Here is a 17,379-nt window from a genome sequence, read left to right on the forward strand (position 1 = left end):
GTTAATCTATAGGGGGTAATAGGTACAGAACCTCTGATCTATAGGGGTTTATCTATAGGGGGTAATAGGTACAGTACCTCTGATCTATAGGGGTTTATCTATAGGGGGTAATAGGTACAGAACCTCTGATCTATTGGGGTGTATCTATAGGGGGTAATAGGTACATAACCTCTGATCTATAGGGGCTTATCTATAGGGGGTAATAGGTATATTGCCTGTTTGATCGCAGTGTTTTATGGGTGTAATGACTCATAGTGTTGGTCTCTATAGGTATACGGTCAGTAGTAGTGTCCTATATATTCGATAGGGTGCCATTTGGGATGGAGCTTGTGCCTCTCATAATTTCTGTATCATTTGTCTCCAGAGTGATGATCGTCTTATGAAACTTAATGAGACAGTTTTATAATTCCCTCCTTGGCCACCTGGGGGCACTCTGACCACATTCAAGAGGATTTCTTCCTGTACCTTTTAGTTGTTTGGTCTTCTGAGGAATTTAGACCTACCTCTTCTCTCTCTCTCGCTCTCTTTCTCTCTCTCTGTCTCTCTCTGTATAGTCCTAACCCTGTATGGTCCTAACCCTGTATAGTCCTAACCCTGTATAGTCCTAACCCTGTATGGTCCTAACCCTGTATAGTCCTAACCCTGTATAGTCCTAACCCTGTATGGTCCTAACCCTGTATAGTCCTAACCCTGTATGGGCCTGCTGAGCTCAACCCATGGCCAGGTCTCAGACAAGGTTAGTGATGTAGCCAGCATGGTCAACCGCTCTGCCTCTCTCTTAAGTACCAGAGGAAACCTGACCAGGTGTCTCTCCTGGACATTTAAGACCTCTCTCTCTTCAGTACCAGAGGAAACCTGACCAGGTGTCTCTCCTGGGCATTTAGGACCTCTCTCTCTTCAGTACCAGAGGAAACCTGACCAGGTGTCTCTCCTGGGCATTTAGAAGGAGGCCAAACGCCAAGAGCTCAGCAATTACAACTCTAATTTGATTGGATTAGCAATTAGTACACAGTTTGAGTGAGAAGCAGACAAACACTTATAGCTGTATAGACAGACGGTGCAGACAGACACCTACAGCTGTAGGGACTGACAGGTGCAGACAGACACCTACAGCTGTAGGGACAGACAGGTGCAGACAGACGCCTACAGCTGTAGGAAAAGACAGGTGCAGACAGACACCTACAGCTGTAGGGACAGACAGGTGCTGACAGACACCTACAGCTGTAGGGACAGACAGGTGCAGACAGACACCTACAGCTGTAGGGACAGACAGGTGCAGACAGACAGGTGAAGACAGACAGGTGCAGACAGACACTTACAGCTGCAGGGACAGACAGGTGCAGACAGACACTCACTGCTGTAGGGACAGACAGACAGGTGCAGACAGACACCTACAGCTGTAGGGACAGACAGGTGCAGACAGACACCTACAGCTGTAGGGACAGACAGGTGCAGACAGACAGGTGCAGACAGACACCTACAGCTGTAGGGACAGACAGGTGCAGACAGACACCTACAGCTGTAGGGACAGACAGGTGCAGACAGACACCTACAGCTGTAGGGACATACATGTGCAGACAGACACCTAAAGCTGCAGGGAGAGACAGGTGCAGACAGACACCTACAGCTGTAGAGACAGACGGGTACAGACAGACACCTACAGCTTTAGGGACAGACAGGTACAGACAGACACCTACAGCTGTATGGACAGACAGGTGCAGACAGACAGGTGTAGACAGACAGGTGCAGACAGACACCTACAGCTGTAGGGACAGACAGGTGCAGACAGACACCTACAGCTGTAGGGACAGACAGGTGCAGACAGACAGGTGTAGACAGACAGGTGCAGACAGACACCTACAGCTATAGGGACAGACAGGTACACAGTTTCCCTGTTCCGTTCTTATAAAAATATATATTTTCTTCTCATATGAACAAGTGAAGTGTTTGATTCATCCAAAAATCTAACCCTATTTCCATTATGCTCAGCAAACAAAGCCTCTGCTATTCATGAGAAAATGTGTTTATTTCAAACGGCAGTTTATGGATCCTGGTCAAAAGTAGTCAACTATGTAGGGAATGGGAATGCCATCTGGGAAGAACAGCTGGGAAATCACAGGGAAGAGGTAATTAAAGGATAATATCAGGTTTGACATTTGGATGTGAGAGTCCAAGCAGACGTTCATGAAGCACAAAAGGATTCTATCTGTGGGTTCTGTATTCTCAGGGAAATTCTATCTGTGGGTTCTGTATTCTCAGGGAGATTCTATCTGTGGGTTTCTGTATTCTCAGGGAGATTCTATCTGTGGGTTTCTGTATTCTCAGGGAGATTCTATCTGTGGGTTTCTGTATTCTCAGGGAGATTCTATCTGTGTATATCTGTGGGTTTCTGTATTCTCAGGGAGATTCTATCTGTGGGTTTCTGTATTCTCAGGGAGATTCTATCTGTGGGTTTCTGTATTCTCAGGGAGATTCTATCTGTGTATATCTGTGGGTTTCTGTATTCTCAGGGAGATTCTATCTGTGGGTTTCTTTATTCTCAGGGAGATTCTATGTGTGGGTTCTGTATTCTCAGGGAGATTATATCTGTGTATATCTGTGGGTTTCTGTATTCTCAGGGAGATTCTATCTGTGGGTTCTGTATTCTCAGGGAGATTCTATCTGTGGGTTTCTGTATTCTCAGGGAGATTCTATCTGTGGGTTTCTGTATTCTTAGGGAGATTATATCTGTGGGTTTCTTATTCTCAGGGAGATTCTATCTGTGGGTTATGTATTCTCAGGGAGATTCTATCTGTGGGTTTCTGTATTCTCAGGGAGATTCTATCTGTGTATATCTGTGGGTTTCTGTATTCTCAGGGAGATTCTATCTGTGGGTTTCTGTATTCTCAGGGAGATTCTATCTGTGGGTTTCTGTATTCTCAGGGAGATTCTATCTGTGTATATCTGTGGGTTTCTGTATTCTCAGGGAGATTCTATCTGTGGGTTTCTGTATTCTCAGGGAGATTCTATCTGTGGGTTTCTGTATTCTCAGGGAGATTCTATCTGTGTATATCTGTGGGTTTCTGTATTCTCAGGGAGATTCTATCTGTGGGTTTCTTTATTCTCAGGGAGATTCTATGTGTGGGTTCTGTATTCTCAGGGAGATTATATCTGTGTATATCTGTGGGTTTCTGTATTCTCAGGGAGATTCTATCTGTGGGTTCTGTATTCTCAGGGAGATTCTATCTGTGGGTTTCTGTATTCTCAGGGAGATTCTATCTGTGGGTTTCTGTATTCTTAGGGAGATTATATCTGTGGGTTTCTGTATTCTCAGGGAGATTCTATCTGTGGGTTTCTGTATTCTTAGGGAGATTATATCTGTGTACATCTGTGGTTTCTAGACCTTTCTTTTTGGCATGTAGATTTAAATAGTCTTCTTTAAAAAAATATAGATTTAAGAAGTATTAGACAGAGGACCTAAAGACAGAGGACCTAAAGACAGAGGACCTATAGACAGAGGACCTATAGACAGAGGACCTATAGACAGAGGACCTATAGACAGAGGACCTAAGGACAGAGGACCTATAGACAGAGGACCTATAGACAGAGGACCTATAGACAGAGGACCTAAAGACAGAGGAGACAAAGACATAGGACCTATAGACAGAGGACCTAAAGACAGAGGACCTATAGACAGAGGACCTATAGACAGAGGACCTATAGACAGAGGACCTAAAGACAGAGGAGACAAAGACAGAGGAGACAAAGACAGAGGACCTATAGACAGAGGACCTAAGGACAGAGGACCTATAGACAGAGGACCTATAGACAGAGGACCTATAGACAGAGGACCTAAAGACAGAGGAGACAAAGACATAGGACCTATAGACAGAGGACCTAAAGACAGAGGACCTATAGACAGAGGACCTATAGACAGAGGACCTATAGACAGAGGACCTATAGACAGAGGACCTAAAGACAGAGGAGACAAAGACAGAGGAGACAAAGACAGAGGACCTATAGACAGAGGACCTATAAACAGAGGACCTATAGACAGAGGACCTAAAGACAGAGGACCTATAGACAGAGGACCTATAGACAGAGGACCTATAGACAGAGGACCTATAGACAGAGGACCTAAAGACAGAGGACCTATAGACAGAGGACCTATAGACAGAGGACCTAAAGACAGAGGACCTAAAGACAGAGGACCTAAAGACAGAGGAGACAAAGACAGAGGAGACAAAGACAGAGGAGACAAAGACAACCATTCGTTCTTCTCACAATCATTTCCACTCCAAGAAACATCAGTATCATATAAACATGTTCTCCAAAATGAAAACCAAAATGCTATGATTGCACGCCCAATTTTTCAGTTTTTGATTTGTTAAGAAAAGTTTGAAATATCCAATAAATGTCGTTCCACTTCATGATTGTGTCCCACTTGTTGTTGATTCTTCACAAAAAAATACAGTTTTATATCTTTATGTTTGAAGCCTGAAATGTGGCAAAAGGTCGCAAAGGTCAAGGGGGCCGAATACTTTCGCAAGGCAATGTAATATCTCAAATCTAGTGTAAAGACATTTTAGAAGCGTTGCTTCTATAGCAAATACCTCATTCATTCTTCATCTTCTAAACTCCCGACTCCATTTAACAAGTATCTCATTTAGAAGGCCAACATCACATTACTTCTTCTCACAAATAGTTTCATATTTACTCATTCATTTTATCCAACATCTAGATGTCAACCTGACAGCTGGGAAATGTACACTTTAAGAGATACAGTTATGTGTGTTTCCTGTCCTTCATGAGATCACCACACTCAACATATTTTTATCAGCATGAAAAATGTGCAACCAGAGGGAAAATAACTCTGGACCACCTGTACTCCACATACAGAGAAGCGTACAAAGCTCTCCCTCGCCTTCCAGTTGGCAAATCTGAGCATAATTATATCCTCCTGATTCCTGCTTACAATCTAAAAATAACGCAGGAAGCACCAGTGACTAGATTATTAAAAATGTGGTCAGATGAAGCAGATGCTAAACTACAGGACTGTTTTGCTATCACAGACTGGAATATGTTCAATATCCAATAGCATTGAGGACTACACCACATCTGTCATTGGCTTCGTCAATAAGTGCACCGATGACGTCGTCCCCACAGTGATCGTACGTACATACCCCAACCAGAAGCCATGGATTACAGGCAACAGCCGCACTGAGCTAAAGGGCAGAGCTGCCACCTTCAAGGAGCGAGACACTATCTTGGAAGCTTATAAGAGATCCCGCTACACCCTCAGACGAACCATCAAACAGGCAAAGCGCCAATACAGGACTAAGATTGAATCATACTACACCGGCTCTGACACTAGTCAGATGTGGCAGGGCCTGCAAACTATTACAGACTACAAGGGGAAGCACAGCAGAGAGCTGCCCAGTCACACAAGCCTACCAAACAAGCTAAACTTATTTTCTGCCTGCTTCGAGGCAAACAACACTGAAATATGCATGAGAGCACCATCTGTACCGGAAGATTGTGTGATCTCTCCGCAGCCGATGAGTCAGACCTTTAGACAGGTCAACATTCACAAGGTCGCAGGGCCAGATGGATTACAAGGACGTGTACTGCGAGCATGCGCTGACCAACTAGCAAGTGTCTTCACTGACATTTTCAACCTGTCCCTGCCGAGTCTGTAATACCAACATGTTTTAAGTAGACCACCTTAGTGGCTGTTACAGCTCAACGTTCAACTCCATAATGCCCACAAAGCTCATCACTAAGCTAAGGACCCTGGGACTAAACACCTCCCTCTGCAACTGGATCCAAGACTTCCTGACTGGCCGCCCCCAGGTGGTAAGGGTATGTAACAACACATCCACCACGCTGATCCTCAACACAGGGGCCTCTCAGGGGTGCTTGCTCAACCCCCACCTGTACTCCCTGTTCACTCATGACTGCACGGCCAGGCACGACTCTAACACCATAATTCAATTTGCCGATTACATAACAGTGGTAGGCCTGATCACCGACAACAACAAGACAGCCTATAGGGAGGAGGGCAGAGACATGACCATTTGGTGCCAGGACAACAACCTCTCCCTCAATGTGAGCAAGACAAAGGAGATGATTGTAGACTACAGAAAAAGTGAACCAATTACACCCACATTCTCATCGACGGGGCTGCAGTGGAGCAGGTTGAGAGCTTCAAATTCCTTGGTGTCCACATCACCAACAAACTAACATGATCCAAGCACACCAAGACAGTCGTGAAGAGGGCACAACAAAACCTATTCCCCCTCAGGACACTGAAAAGATTTGGTATGTGTCCTCAGATCCTCAAAATGTTTTACAACTGCACCATCGAGAGCATGGTGCAGCTGTAGAACCTGTAGACTGATTGCATCACTGCCTGGTATGGCAACTGCTCGGCCTCCGACCACAAGGCACTATAAAGGGTAGTGCGAACAGCCCAGTACATCACAGGGACCAAGCATCCTGCCATCCAGGACCTCTATACTAGGAGGTGTCAGAGGAAGGCCCCAAAAAGACTACAGCCACCCCAGTCATAGACTGTTCTCACTGCCCTGACCTTAGAGAGCCTTTTTATTTCTCTATTTGGTTAGGTCAGGGTGTGATTTGGATCGGCATTCTAGTTTTCTATTTCTTTGTTGGCCCGGTATGGTTCCCAATCAGAGGCAGCTATCTATCGTTGTCTCTGATTGGGAATCATACTTAGGCAGCCTGTTTTCCACCTGCGTTTGTGGGATGTTGTTTTTGCACAGTAGCTGTCTTGCCCTGCAGAACTTTTGTTTATATCTTGTTGTTTTGTCGGTGTTTCATTATTAAATTAACATGAACACTTTCCACGCTGCTGGTCTCACTCATTCAACGACAGACGTAACAAGGAGGTGTGGGTTGGTAGTGTCCCACCTGGCCAACATCCAATGAAATTGCAGAGCGCCAAATTCAAAAACAGAATTCCTCTTTATAAAATGTCATAAAACATACAAGTGTTATACATCGGTTTAAAGGTTAACTTCTTGTTAATCCAACTTAGGTGTCAGATTTCACAAAGGCTTTACGGCGAAATCACACCATGCGATTATCTGAGAACAGCGCCCAGCAGACAAATCATTACAAACAGTAACCAGCCAAGTAGAGGAGTTACACAAGTCTTTGTTGGCGTGACCCCTAGAGAGGTTCATTACTTGTTACTTTTGGCTGTTTTCTTATCTGTATTTTTTGGAAACTGCACTGTTGGTCAGCCACAGGTCTGATATTGGTCAGCCACAGGTCTGATATTGGTCTGTCACAGGTCTGATATTGGTCAGCCACAGGTCTGATATTGGTCAGCCACAGGTCTGATATTGGTCAGCCACAGGTCTGATATTGCTCAGCCACAAGTCTGATATTGGTCAGCCACAGGTCTGATATTGGTCAGCCACAGGTCTGATATTGCTCAGCCACAGGTCTGATATTGGTCTGCCACAGGTCTGATATTGGTCTGTCACAGGTCTGATATTGGTCAGCCACAGGTCTGATATTGGTCAGCCACAGGTCTGATATTGGTCAGCCACAGGTCTGATATTGCTCAGCCACTAGTCTGATATTGGTCAGCCACAGGTCTGATATTGGTCAGCCACAGGTCTGATATTGCTCAGCCACAGGTCTGATATTGGTCTGCCACAGGTCTGATATTGGTCTGCCACAGGTCTGATATTGGTCAGCCACAGGTCTGATATTGCTCAGCCACAGGTCTGATATTGGTCAGCCACAGGTCTGATATTGGTCAGCCACAGGTCTGATATTGGTCAGCCACAGGTCTGATATTGGTCAGCCACAGGTCAGATATTGGTCAGCCACAGGTCTGATATTGGTCAGCCACAGGTCTGATATTGGTCAGCCACAGGTCTGATATTGGTCAGCCACAGGTCTGATATTGGTCAGCCACAGGTCTGATATTGGTCAGCCACAGGTCTGATATTGGTCAGCCACAGGTCTGATATTGGTCAGCCACAGGTCTGATATTGGTCAGCCACAGGTCTGATATTGGTCAGCCACAGGTCTGATATTGGTCAGCCACAGGTCTGATATTGGTCAGCCAGTCATCCACAGGTCTGATATTGGTCAGCCACAGGTCTGATATTGGTCAGCCACAGGTCTGATATTGGTCAGCCACAGGTCTGATATTGGTCAGCCACAGGTCTGATATTGGTCAGCCACAGGTCTGATATTGGTCAGCCACAGGTCTGATATTGGTCTGCCACAGGTCTGATGTTGGTCAGCCACAGGTCTGATATTGGTCTGTCACAGGTCTGATATTGGTCAGCCACAGGTCTGATATTGGTCAGCCACAGGTCTGATATTGGTCAGCCACAGGTCTGATATTGGTCAGCCACAGGTCTGATATTGGTCAGCCACAGGTCTGATATTGGTCAGCCACAGGTCTGATATTGGTCAGCCACAGGTCTGATAATGGTCAGCCACAGGTCTGATATTGGTCAGCCACAGGTCTGATATTAGTCAGCCACAGGTCTGATATTGGTCTGCCACAGGTCTGATATTGGTCAGCCACAGGTCTGATATTGGTCTGTCACAGGCCTGATATTGGTCAGCCACAGGTCTGATATTGGTCAGCCACAGGTCTGATATTGGTCAGCCACAGGTCTGATATTGGTCAGCCACAGGTCTGATATTGGTCAGCCACAGGTCTGATATTGGTCAGCCACAGGTCTGATATCGGTCAGCCACAGGTCTGATATCGGTTAGCCACAGGTCTGATATCGGTTAGCCACAGGTCTGATATTGGTTAGCCACAGGTCTGATATCGGTCTGCCACAGGTCTGATATTGGTCAGCCACAGGTCTGATATTGGTCAGCCACAGGTCTGATATTGCTCAGCCACAAGTCTGATATTGGTCAGCCACAGGTCTGATATTGGTCAGCCACAGGTCTGATATTGCTCAGCCACAGGTCTGATATTGGTCTGACACAGGTCTGATATTGGTCTGTCACAGGTCTGATATTGGTCAGCCACAGGTCTGATATTGGTCAGCCACAGGTCTGATATTGGTCAGCCACAGGTCTGATATTGCTCAGCCACTAGTCTGATATTGGTCAGCCACAGGTCTGATATTGGTCAGCCACAGGTCTGATATTGGTCAGCCACAGGTCTGATATTGGTCTGCCACAGGTCTGATATTGGTCTGCCACAGGTCTGATATTGGTCAGCCACAGGTCTGATATTGCTCAGCCACAGGTCTGATATTGGTCAGCCACAGGTCTGATATTGGTCAGCCACAGGTCTGATATTGGTCAGCCACAGGTCTGATATTGGTCAGCCACAGGTCTGATATTGGTCAGCCACAGGTCAGATATTGGTCAGCCACAGGTCTGATATTGGTCAGCCACAGGTCTGATATTGGTCAGCCACAGGTCTGATATTGGTCAGCCACAGGTCTGATATTGGTCAGCCACAGGTCTGATATTGGTCAGCCACAGGTCTGATATTGGTCAGCCACAGGTCTGATATCGGTCTGCCACAGGTCTGATATCGGTCAGCCACAGGTCTGATATTGGTCAGCCACAGGTCTGATATTGGTCAGCCACAGGTCTGATATTGGTCAGCCACAGGTCTGATATCGGTCAGCCACAGGTCTGATATCGGTCAGCCACAGGTCTGATATTGGTCAGCCACAGGTCTGATATTGGTCAGCCACAGGTCTGATATTGGTCAGCCACAGGTCTGATATTGGTCAGCCACAGGTCTGATATTGGTCAGCCACAGGTCTGATATGGTCAGCCACAGGTCTGATATTGGTCAGCCACAGGTCTGATATTGGTCAGCCACAGGTCTGATATTGGTCAGCCACAGGTCTGATATTGGTCAGCCACAGGTCTGATATTGGTCAGCCACAGGTCTGATATTGGTCAGCCACAGGTCTGATATTGGTCTGCCACAGGTCTGATATTGGTCAGCCACAGGTCTGATATTGGTCTGTCACAGGTCTGATATTGGTCAGCCACAGGTCTGATATTTGTCAGCCACAGGTCTGATATTGGTCAGCCACAGGTCTGATATTGGTCAGCCACAGGTCTGATATTGGTCAGCCACAGGTCTGATATTGGTCAGCCACAGGTCTGATATCGGTCAGCCACAGGTCTGATATCGGTTAGCCACAGGTCTGATATCGGTTAGCCACAGGTCTGATATCGGTTAGCCACAGGTCTGATATCGGTCTGCCACAGGTCTGATATCGGTCTGCCACAGGTCTGATTTCGGTCAGCCACAGGTCTGATATCGGTCAGCCACAGGTCTGATATTGGTCAGCCACAGGTCTGATATCGGTCAGCCACAGGTCTGATATTGGTCAGCCACAGGTCTGATATCGGTCAGCCACAGGTCTGATATCGGTCAGCCACAGGTCTGATATTGGTCAGCCACAGGTCTGATATTGGTCAGCCACAGGTCTGATATTGGTCAGCCACATGTCTGATATCGGTCAGCCACAGGTCTGATTTCGGTCAGCCACAGGTCTGATATCGGTCAGCCACAGGTCTGATATTGGTCAGCCACAGGTCTGATATCGGTCAGCCACAGGTCTGATATTGGTCAGCCACAGGTCTGATATCGGTCAGCCACAGGTCTGATATCGGTCAGCCACAGGTCTGATATCGGTCAGCCACAGGTCTGATATTGGTCAGCCACAGGTCTGATATTGGTCAGCCACATGTCTGATATTGGTCAGCCACAGGTCTGATATCGGTCAGCCACAGGTCTGATATTGGTCTGTCACAAGTCTGATATTGGTCAGCCACAGGTCTGATATTGGTCTGTCACAAGTCTGATATTGGTCAGCCACAGGTCTGATATTGGTCAGCCACAGGTCTGATATCGGTCAGCCACAGGTCTGATATCGGTTAGCCACAGGTCTGATATCGGTTAGCCACAGGTCTGATATTGGTTAGCCACAGGTCTGATATCGGTCTGCCACAGGTCTGATATTGGTCAGCCACAGGTCTGATATTGGTCAGCCACAGGTCTGATATTGCTCAGCCACAAGTCTGATATTGGTCAGCCACAGGTCTGATATTGGTCAGCCACAGGTCTGATATTGCTCAGCCACAGGTCTGATATTGGTCTGACACAGGTCTGATATTGGTCTGTCACAGGTCTGATATTGGTCAGCCACAGGTCTGATATTGGTCAGCCACAGGTCTGATATTGGTCAGCCACAGGTCTGATATTGCTCAGCCACTAGTCTGATATTGGTCAGCCACAGGTCTGATATTGGTCAGCCACAGGTCTGATATTGGTCAGCCACAGGTCTGATATTGGTCTGCCACAGGTCTGATATTGGTCTGCCACAGGTCTGATATTGGTCAGCCACAGGTCTGATATTGCTCAGCCACAGGTCTGATATTGGTCAGCCACAGGTCTGATATTGGTCAGCCACAGGTCTGATATTGGTCAGCCACAGGTCTGATATTGGTCAGCCACAGGTCTGATATTGGTCAGCCACAGGTCAGATATTGGTCAGCCACAGGTCTGATATTGGTCAGCCACAGGTCTGATATTGGTCAGCCACAGGTCTGATATTGGTCAGCCACAGGTCTGATATTGGTCAGCCACAGGTCTGATATTGGTCAGCCACAGGTCTGATATTGGTCAGCCACAGGTCTGATATCGGTCTGCCACAGGTCTGATATCGGTCAGCCACAGGTCTGATATTGGTCAGCCACAGGTCTGATATTGGTCAGCCACAGGTCTGATATTGGTCAGCCACAGGTCTGATATCGGTCAGCCACAGGTCTGATATCGGTCAGCCACAGGTCTGATATTGGTCAGCCACAGGTCTGATATTGGTCAGCCACAGGTCTGATATTGGTCAGCCACAGGTCTGATATTGGTCAGCCACAGGTCTGATATTGGTCAGCCACAGGTCTGATATTGGTCAGCCACAGGTCTGATATTGGTCAGCCACAGGTCTGATATTGGTCAGCCACAGGTCTGATATTGGTCAGCCACAGGTCTGATATTGGTCAGCCACAGGTCTGATATTGGTCAGCCACAGGTCTGATATTGGTCAGCCACAGGTCTGATATTGGTCTGCCACAGGTCTGATATTGGTCAGCCACAGGTCTGATATTGGTCTGTCACAGGTCTGATATTGGTCAGCCACAGGTCTGATATTTGTCAGCCACAGGTCTGATATTGGTCAGCCACAGGTCTGATATTGGTCAGCCACAGGTCTGATATTGGTCAGCCACAGGTCTGATATTGGTCAGCCACAGGTCTGATATCGGTCAGCCACAGGTCTGATATCGGTTAGCCACAGGTCTGATATCGGTTAGCCACAGGTCTGATATCGGTCTGCCACAGGTCTGATATCGGTCTGCCACAGGTCTGATATCGGTCTGCCACAGGTCTGATATTGGTCAGCCACAGGGTCTGATATCGGTCAGCCACAGGTCTGATATTGGTCAGCCACAGGTCTGATATCGGTCAGCCACAGGTCTGATTTCGGTCAGCCACAGGTCTGATATCGGTCAGCCACAGGTCTGATATTGGTCAGCCACAGGTCTGATATCGGTCAGCCACAGGTCTGATATCGGTCAGCCACAGGTCTGATATCGGTCAGCCACAGGTCTGATATCGGTCAGCCACAGGTCTGATATTGGTCAGCCACAGGTCTGATATCGGTCAGCCACATGTCTGATATTGGTCAGCCACAGGTCTGATATTGGTCAGCCACATGTCTGATATTGGTCAGCCACAGGTCTGATATCGGTCAGCCACAGGTCTGATATTGGTCTGTCACAAGTCTGATATTGGTCAGCCACAGGTCTGATATTGGTCTGTCACAAGTCTGATATTGGTCAGCCACAGGTCTGATATTGGTCAGCCACAGGTCTGATATCGGTCAGCCACAGGTCTGATATTGGTCTGTCACAAGTCTGATATTGGTCAGCCACAGGTCTGATATTGGTCTGTCACAAGTCTGATATTGGTCAGCCACAGGTCTGATATTGGTCAGCCACAGGTCTGATATTGGTCTGTCACAAGTCTGATATTGGTCAGCCACAGGTCTGATATCGGTCAGCCACAGGTCTGATATTGGTCAGCCACAGGTCTGATATCGGTCAGCCACAGGTCTGATATTGGTCTGTCACAAGTCTGATATTGGTCAGCCACAGGTCGATATTGGTCTGTCACAAGTCTGATATTGGTCAGCCACAGGTCTGATATCGGTCAGCCACAGGTCTGATATAGGTCTGTCACAAGTCTGATATTGGTCGCCACAGGTCTGATATCGGTCAGCCACAGGTCTGATATTGGTCAGCCACAGGTCTGATATTGGTCAGCCACAGGTCTGATATTGGTCAGCCACAGGTCTGATATCGGTCAGCCACAGGTCTGATATTGGTCAGCCACAGGTCTGATATTGGTCAGCCACAGGTCTGATATTGGTCAGCCACATGTCTGATATTGGTCAGCCACAGGTCTGATATTGGTCAGCCACAGGTCTGATATTGGTCAGCACAGGTCTGATATTGGTCACCACAGGTCTGATATTTGGTCAGCCACAGGTCTGATATTGGTCAGCCACAGGTCTGATATTGGTCTGCCACAGGTCTGATGTTGGTCAGCCACAGGTCTGATATTGGTCTGTCACAGGTCTGATATGGGTCAGCCACAGGTCTGATATTGGTCAGCCACAGGTCTGATATTGGTCAGCCACAGGTCTGATATTGGTCAGCCACAGGTCTGATATTGGTCAGCCACAGGTCTGATATTGGTCAGCCACAGGTCTGATATTGGTCAGCCACAGGTCTGATATTGGTCTGCCACAGGTCTGATATTGGTCAGCCACAGGTCTGATATTGGTCTGTCACAGGTCTGATATTGGTCAGCCACAGGTCTGATATTGGTCAGCCACAGGTCTGATATTGGTCAGCCACAGGTCTGATATTGGTCAGCCACAGGTCTGATATTGGTCAGCCACAGGTCTGAATTGGTCAGCCACAGGTCTGATATCGGTCAGCCACAGGTCTGATATCGGTTAGCCACAGGTCTGATATCGGTTAGCCACAGGTCTGATATTGGTTAGCCACAGGTCTGATATCGGTCTGCCACAGGTCTGATATTGGTCTGCCACAGGTCTGATATTGGTCAGCCACAGGTCTGATATCGGTCAGCCACAGGTCTGATATTGGTCAGCCACAGGTCTGATATCGGTCAGCCACAGGTCTGATTTCGGTCAGCCACAGGTCTGATATCGGTCAGCCACAGGTCTGATATTGGTCAGCCACAGGTCTGATATCGGTCAGCCACAGGTCTGATATTGGTCAGCCACAGGTCTGATATCGGTCAGCCACAGGTCTGATATCGGTCAGCCACAGGTCTGATATTGGTCAGCCACAGGTCTGATATCGGTCAGCCACAGGTCTGATATTGGTCAGCCACAGGTCTGATATTGGTCAGCCACATGTCTGATATTGGTCAGCCACAGGTCTGATATCGGTCAGCCACAGGTCTGATATTGGTCTGTCACAAGTCTGATATTGGTCAGCCACAGGTCTGATATCGGTCAGCCACAGGTCTGATATTGGTCTGTCACAAGTCTGATATTGGTCAGCCACAGGTCTGATATCGGGTCAGCCACAGGTCTGATATTGGGTCAGCCACAGGTCTGATATTGGGTCTGTCACAGGTCTGATATTGATCAGCCACAGGTCTGATATTGGTCAGCCACAGGTCTGATATTGGTCAGCCACAGGTCTGATATTGGTCAGCCACAGGTCTTATCGGTCAGCCACAGGTCTGATATCGGTTAGCCACAGGTCTGATATCGGTTAGCCACAGGTCTGATATTGGTTAGCCACAGGTCTGATATTGGTCAGCCACAGGTCTGATATCGGTTCAGCCACAGGTCTGATATTGGTCAGCCACAGGTCTGATATCGGTCAGCCACAGGTCTGATTTCGGTCAGCCACAGGTCTGATATCGTCAGCCACAGGTCGATATTGGTCAGCCACAGGTCTGATATCGGTCAGCCACAGGTCTGATATTGGTCAGCCACAGGTCTGATATTGGTCTGCCACAGGTCTGATATTGGTCAGCCACAGGTCTGATATTGGTCTGTCACAGGTCTGATATTGGTCAGCCACAGGTCTGATATTGTCTGTCACAGGTCTGATATTGGTCAGCCACAGGTCTGATATTGCTCAGCCACAGGTCTGATATTGGTCAGCCACAGGTCTGATATTGGTCAGCCACAGGTCTGATATTGGTCAGCCACAGGTCTGATATTGGTCAGCCACAGGTCTGATATTGGTCAGCCACAGGTCTGATATTGGTCAGCCACAGGTCTGATATTGGTCTGCCACAGGTCTGATATTTGTCAGCCACAGGTCTGATATTGGTCTGTCACAGGTCTGATATTGGTCAGCCACAGGTCTGATATTTTGTCAGCCACAGGTCTGATATTGGTCAGCCACAGGTCTGATATTGGTCAGCCACAGGTCTGATATTGGTCAGCCACATGTCTGATATTGGTCAGCCACAGGTCTGATATCGGTCAGCCACAGGTCTGATATTGGTCTGTCACAAGTCTGATATTGGTCAGCCACAGGTCTGATATTGGTCTGTCACAAGTCTGATATTGGTCAGCCACAGGTCTGATATTGGTCAGCCACAGGTCTGATATCGGTCAGCCACAGGTCTGATATTGGTCTGTCACAAGTCTGATATTGGTCAGCCACAGGTCTGATATTGGTCTGTCACAAGTCTGATATTGGTCAGCCACAGGTCTGATATTGGTCAGCCACAGGTCTGATATTGGTCTGTCACAAGTCTGATATTGGTCAGCCACAGGTCTGATATCGGTCAGCCACAGGTCTGATATTGGTCAGCCACAGGTCTGATATCGGTCAGCCACAGGTCTGATATTGGGTCTGTCACAAGTCTGATATTGGTCAGCCACAGGTCTGATATTGGTCTGTCACAAGTCTGATATTGGTCAGCCACAGGTCTGATATCGGTCAGCCACAGGTCTGATATTGGGTCTGTCACAAGTCTGATATTGGTCAGCCACAGGTCTGATATCGGTCAGCCACAGGTCTGATATTGGTCAGCCACAGGTCTGATATTGGTCAGCCACAGGTCTGATATTGGTCAGCCACAGGTCTGATATCGGTCAGCCACAGGTCTGATATTGGTCAGCCACAGGTCTGATATTGGTCAGCCACAGGTCTGATATTGGTCAGCCACATGTCTGATATTGGTCAGCCACAGGTCTGATATCGGTCAGCCACAGGTCTGATATTGGTCTGTCACAAGTCTGATATTGGTCAGCCACAGGTCTGATATTGGTCTGTCACAGGTCTGATATTGGTCAGCCACAGGTCTGATATTGCTCAGCCACAGGTCTGATATTGGTCAGCCACAGGTCTGATATTGGTCAGCCACAGGTCTGATATTGGTCAGCCACAGGTCTGATATTGGTCAGCCACAGGTCTGATATTGGTCAGCCACAGGTCTGATATTGGTCAGCCACAGGTCTGATATTGGTCTGCCACAGGTCTGATGTTGGTCAGCCACAGGTCTGATATTGGTCTGTCACAGGTCTGATATTGGTCAGCCACAGGTCTGATATTGGTCAGCCACAGGTCTGATATTGGTCAGCCACAGGTCTGATATTGGTCAGCCACAGGTCTGATATTGGTCAGCCACAGGTCTGATATTGGTCAGCCACAGGTCTGATATTGGTCAGCCACAGGTCTGATATTGGTCTGCCACAGGTCTGATATTGGTCAGCCACAGGTCTGATATTGGTCTGTCACAGGTCTGATATTGGTCAGCCACAGGTCTGATATTGGTCAGCCACAGGTCTGATATTGGTCAGCCACAGGTCTGATATTGGTCAGCCACAGGTCTGATATTAGTCAGCCACAGGTCTGATATTGGTCAGCCACAGGTCTGATATCGGTCAGCCACAGGTCTGATATCGGTTAGCCACAGGTCTGATATCGGTTAGCCACAGGTCTGATATTGGTTAGCCACAGGTCTGATATCGGTCTGCCACAGGTCTGATATTGGTCTGCCACAGGTCTGATATTGGTCAGCCACAGGTCTGATATCGGTCAGCCACAGGTCTGATATTGGTCAGCCACAGGTCTGATATCGGTCAGCCACAGGTCTGATTTCGGTCAGCCACAGGTCTGATATCGGTCAGCCACAGGTCTGATATTGGTCAGCCACAGGTCTGATATCGGTCAGCCACAGGTCTGATATTGGTCAGCCACAGGTCTGATATCGGTCAGCCACAGGTCTGATATCGGTCAGCCACAGGTCTGATATTGGTCAGCCACAGGTCTGATATCGGTCAGCCACAG

This window comes from Oncorhynchus kisutch, linkage group LG17 (assembly GCF_002021735.2).
Source record: "Oncorhynchus kisutch isolate 150728-3 linkage group LG17, Okis_V2, whole genome shotgun sequence".
In the NCBI taxonomy this organism is placed as follows: domain Eukaryota; kingdom Metazoa; phylum Chordata; class Actinopteri; order Salmoniformes; family Salmonidae; genus Oncorhynchus; species Oncorhynchus kisutch.